The sequence below is a fragment of the Coregonus lavaretus genome (genome assembly GCF_964263955.1).
Source record: "Coregonus lavaretus genome assembly, chromosome: 11".
In the NCBI taxonomy this organism is placed as follows: Eukaryota; Metazoa; Chordata; class Actinopteri; order Salmoniformes; family Salmonidae; genus Coregonus; species Coregonus lavaretus.
In genome coordinates, this window is record NC_139998.1 from 13406108 (window position 1) to 13412107 (window position 6000).

Below are 6000 nucleotides of genomic sequence, written 5' to 3' on the forward strand. Positions count from 1 at the left end.
GGCGATTCCACGCCATTATAGGCCGGAATATATTTTTGGTATCTCAGATTGCTCTAGAAAGGATGTTTGACATGCTTTTTACATTTGTATCACAAACATTTGTTTTGAAATTCATGATGAAAGTATCCATTCTAGTCACGTTTTAGACCTAAACATGCTCTCTGTAAGACCCTATGATCTGTGAACCATACATTATACAGACATCTTGGTTTTGATTTGATTTATTAAGATCCCCATTAGCTGACGCCAATGGCGTTCTACAGCTGCACCATTGAGAGCATCCTGACTGGTTGCATCACTGCCTGGTATGGCAACTGCTTGGCCTCCGACCGCAAGGCACTACAAAGTGTAGTGCGTACGGCCCAGTACATCACTGGGGCCAAGCTTCCTGCCATCCAGGACCTCTATACCAGGTGGTGTCAGAGGAAGGCCCTAAAAATTGTCAATTTGTCTGGCAAGCGGTACCGGAGCGCCAAGTCTAGGTCCAAAAGGCTTCTTAACAGCTTCTACCCCCAAGCCATAAGACTCCTGAACAGCTAAAAATGGCTACCTGGACTATTTGCTGTTGCATATATGGTTGAATCTTCAGCATACATTTACATTTTAGTCATTTAGCAGACACTCTTATCCAGAGCGACTTACAGTTAGTGAATGCATACATGTATTATTATTATTATGATATATTTTTTTATACTGGCCCCCCGTGGGAAACGAACCCACATCCCTGCCAGCCAAAACCTCCCCTACCTTGGACGACGCTGGACCAATTGTGTGCCGCCCATGGGTCGCCCGGTCGCGGCCGGCTGCAACAGAGCCTGGACTCGAACCAGGATCTCTAGTGGCACAGCTAGCACTGCGATGCAGTGCCTTAGACCACTGTGCCACTCGGGAGTCTACATTGACACACATGCTTTGTTAAATGCCCATGGCAGGTCATTGGTAAAAATAGAAAAGAGTAGAGGGCCTAGAGAGCTGTCCTGCGTTACACCACACTTGACGTTTGACATTAGAGAAGCTTCTATTAAAGCTCTGAATCCACGATATGGCAGAGGTTGAAAAGCTATAATAAATAGGTTTTATCAACAACAGGTTATGGTCAATAATATCAAAGGTTGCACTTCTTATTAATTTAATTCAACCAATCATCAGTAATTTGTGTCAGTGCAGTACATGTTGAGTGCCCTTCTCTATAAGCATGCCGAAAGTCTGTTGTTAATTTGTTTACAGAGAAATAGCATTGTATTTGGTCAAACACCATTTTTTCCAACAGTTTGCTAAGAGCTGGCAGCAAGCTGATAGGTCTGCTGTTAAAACCAGTAAAGGCCGCTTTAACACTCTTGGGTAGCGGAATGACTTTGGCTTCCCTCCAGGCCTGAGGACAAAGACCTTCCTCTAGGCTCAGATTAAAGATATGACTGATAGGAGTGGCTATAGAGTCAGCTACCATCCTCAGTAGCTTTCCATCTAAGTTGACAATGCCAGGAGGTTTGTCATTATTGATCGATAACAATACTTTTTCCACCTCTCCCAGACTAACTTCACAAAATTCTAACTTGCAATGCTTTCCTTTCATTATTTGTTTTTTTTATTCATCAGTATGATGGTTCACTGTTCATTGTTGACATTTCCTGCCTAAATTTGCACACTTTGCCAATGCAGTAATCATTAAAATAATTGGCAATATCAAATGGTTTTGTGATGAATAAGCCATCTGATTCGATGAATGATGGAGTTTAATTTGTCTTTCTGCCCATAATTTCATTTAAAGTACTCCATAGTTTTCCCCCCATCATAATACAGTTTAATCTTCTTTTTGTTGAGTTTAGTCACATATTTTCTCAATTTGCAGTGTCAGCAAGTCAGATGTGCAGCCAGAATTATTAGCCACTCCTTTTGCCCCATCTCTTTCAACCATACAGTGTTTCAATTCCTCATCAATCCATGGAGCCTTAACAGTTCTAACAGTCAGTTTCTTAACAGGTGCATGTTTATCAATAATTAGATGAAGCAATTTCATAAATTCAGTGCAGCGTCTGGATGCTCCTTATTAATCACATCAGACAAACAAATATTTGTATCATCATCCACATAAGAGTCACAGCAAAATCTTTTGCATGATTTCTTATACACTATTTTAGGCCAACATTTTGGAACTTTGGCTTTCCTGGATATAGCCACTATATTGTGATCACTGCATCCAGTGGTTACGGATACAGCTTTAGAACAAAGTTCTACAGTATTAGTAAAAATGTGATCAATACATGTGGATGTTCTTGTTCCGGTAGTGTTTGTTAACACCCTGGTAGGTTGATTTATAACCTGAACCAGATTACAGGCACTGGTTACACTGAGAAGCTTCCTCTTGAGCGGACAGCTTGATGAAAACGAGTCAATATTCAGGTCCCCAAGAAAGTAGACCTCTCTGTTTACGTCACATACACTATCAAGCATTTCACACATATTATTTAGATACTGACTGTGAGCACTTGGTGGCCTATAGCAACACCCTAAAAGAAAATACTTTAGATGTGCCACGTGAACCTGCAACCACAACACTTCAATAACACTTGACATAAGATCTTCCCTAAGCATTACAGGGATATATATGGCTCTGAATATATACAGCAACACCTCCCCCATAATCTCTTCTATATATGTTATATCCTTGTATTGCTACTGCTGTATCATCAAATTAATTATCTAAGTCTCAGAAATGACTAATATTTGAATGTTAGCAGATGTTAGCAAGATATTGATTTCATTAACCTTATTTCTAAGGCTACATATAGTAATATGGGCTATTTTCAGCCCTTTCCTGGGTCGCTTATCATTTACATTTACGTCATTTAGCAGACGCTCTTATCAAGAGCGACTTACAAATTGGTACATTCAACTTATGATATCCAGTGGGACAACCACTTTTTTTTTTTTGGGGGGGGGGGGGGGGGGGGGGGTGGTAGAAGGATTACTTTTATACTATTCCAAGTATTCCTTAAAGAGGTAGGGTTTCAAGTGTCTCCGGAAGGTGGTCAGTGACTCCGCTGTCCTGGCGTCGTGGGGGAGCTTGTTCCACCGTTGGGGTGCCAGAGCAGCGAATAGCTTTGACTGGGCTGAGCGGGAACTGTGCTTCCGTAGAGGTACGGGGGCTAGCAGGCCAGAGGTGGATGAACTTAGTGCCCTCGTTTGGGTGTAGAGTCTGATCAGAGCCTGAAGGTAAGGCGGTGCCGTTCTCCTCACAGCTCCGTAGGCAAGCACCATGATCTTGTAGTAGATGCGAGCCTCAACTGGAAGACAGTGGAGTGTGCGGAGGAGCGGGGTGACATGAGAGAACTTGGGAAGGTTGAACACCAGACGGGTTGCAGCATTCTGGATAAGTTGTAGGGGTTTAATGGCACAGGCTGGGAGTTCAGCCAACAGCGAGTTGCAGTAATCCAGACGGGAGATGACAAGCGCCTGGATTAGGACCTGTGCCGCTTTCTGTGTAAGGTAGGGTCATACTCTGCGAATGTTGTAGAGCATGAACCTGCAGGATCGGGTCACCGCTTTGATGTTAGCGGAGAACGACAGGGTGTTGTCCAGGGTCACGCCAAGGTTCTTTGCACTCTGGGAGGAGGACACAATGGAGTTGTCAACCGTGATGGCGAAATCATGGAGCGGGCAGTCCTTCCCTGGGAGGAAGAGCAGCTCCGTCTTGCCGAGGTTCAGCTTGAGGTGGTGATCCGACATCCACACTGATATGTCTGCCAGACATGCGTAGACGCGATTCGCCACCTGGTTATCAGAAGGGGAAAGGAGAAAATTAATTGTGTGTCGTCTGCGTAGCAATGATAGGAGAGACCATGTGAGGATATGACAGAGCCAAGTGACTTGGTGTATAGCGAGAATAGGAGAGGGCCTAGAACTGAGCCCTGGGGGACACCAGTGGTGAGAGCACGTGGTGCGGAGACAGATTCTCGCCACACCACCTGGTAGGAGCGACCTGTCAGGTAGGAATCCAAGAGTGAGCAGCGCCGGAGATGCCCAACTCGGAGAGGGTGGAGAGGAGGATCTGATGGTTCACAGTATCAAAGGCAGCAGATAGGTATAGAAGGATAAGAGCAGAGGAGAGAGAGTTAGCTTTAGCAGTGCGGAGAGCAGTCTCAGTTGAATGACCAGTCTTGAAACCTGACTGGTTTGGATCAAGAAGGTAATTCTGAGAGAGATAGCAGAAGAGTTGGCTAGAGACGGCACGCTCAAGAGTTTTGGAGAGAAAGGAAAGAAGGGATACTGGTCTGTAGTTGTTGACATTGGAGGGATCGAGTGTAGGTTTTTTGAGGAGGGGTGCAACTCTCGCTCTCTTGAAGACGGAAGGGATATGGCCAGCGGTCAAGGATGAGTTGATGAGTAAGGTGAGGTAAGGGAGAAGGTCTCCGGAAATGGTCTGGAGAAGAGAGGAGGGGATAGGGTCAAGCGGGCAGGTTGTTGGGCGGCCAGCCATCACAAGTCGCAAGATTTCATCTGGAGAGAGAGGGCAGAAAGAAGTCAAAGCATAGGCTAGGGCAGTGTGAGCAGGACCAGCGGTGTCATTTGACTTAATAAATGAGGATCGGATGTCGTCAACCTTCTTTTCAAAATGGTTGACAAAGTCATCCACAGAGAGGGAGGAGGGAGGGGAAGGAGGAGGAGGATTCAGCAGGGAGGAGAAGGTGGCAAAGAGCTTCCTAGGATTAGAGGCAGAGGCTTGAAATTTAGAGTGGTAGAAAATGGCTTTAGCAGCAGAAACAGAGGAAGAGAATGTAGAGAGGAGGGAGTGAAAAGATGACAGGTCCGCAGGGAGTCTAGTTTTCCTCGATTTCCTCTTGGCTGCCCAGAGCCCTGTTCTTTGAGCTCGCAATTAGTCATCAAGCCACGGAGCAGGAGGGGAGGAACGAGCCGGCCGGGAGGATAGGGGACAAAGAGAGTCAAAAGATGCAGAAAAGGAGGAGAGGAGGGTTGAGGAGGCAGAATCAGGAGATCGGAGGAAGAAGGATTTAGCAGAGGGAAGAGATGATAGGATGGAAGAGGAGAGAGTAGCGGGAGAGAGAGAGTGAAGGTTGAGACGGCACATTACCATCTGAGTAGGGGCAGAGTGAGTAGTGTTGGAGGAGAGCGAGAGAGAAAAGGATACAAAGTAGTGGTCGGAGACTTGGAGGGGAGTTGCAGTGAGATTAGTAGAAGAACAGCATGTAGTAAAGATGAGGTCAAGCGTATTGCCTGCCTTGTGAGAGGGTGAGGTCAAAAGAGGAAAGGAGTGGAAAGAATGAGGTAAAGAGAAATGAGTCAAAGGCAGACGTAGGGAGGTTAAAGTCACCCAGAACTGTGAGGGGTGAGCCATCCTCAGGAAAGGAACTTATCAAGGCGTCAAGCTCATTGATGAACTATCCAAGGGAACCTGGAGGACGATAAATGATAAGGATGTTAAGCTTGAATGGGCTAGTGACTGTGACAGCATGGATTTCAAATGAGGAGATAGACAGATGGATCAGGGGGAAAGAGAGAATGTCCACTTGGGAGAGATGAGGATTCCTGTGCCACCGCCGCGCTGACCAGATGCTCTCGGGGTATGCGAGAACACATGATCAGACGAGGAAAGAGCAGTAGGAGTAGCAGTGTTTTCTGTGGTAATCCATGTTTCCGTAAGCGCAAAGAAGTCGAGGGACTGGAGGGTAGCATAGGCTGAGATGAACTCTGCCTTGTTGGCCGCAGAACGACAGTTCCAGAGGCTGCCGGAGACCTGGAACTCCACGTGGGTCGTGCACGCAGGGACCACCAGATTAGAGTGGCAGCAGCCATACGGTGTGAAGCGTTTGTATGGCCTGTGCAGAGAGGAGAGAACAGGGATAGACAGACACATAGTTGACAGGCTACAGAAAAGGCTACAATAATGCAAAGGAGATCGGAATGAAATTGACATCTGGGAAAGCGAGAGAGCGGGGTCTCCCTCACTTACGTTTCACTGAAACACTCAAATATAACTCTCCC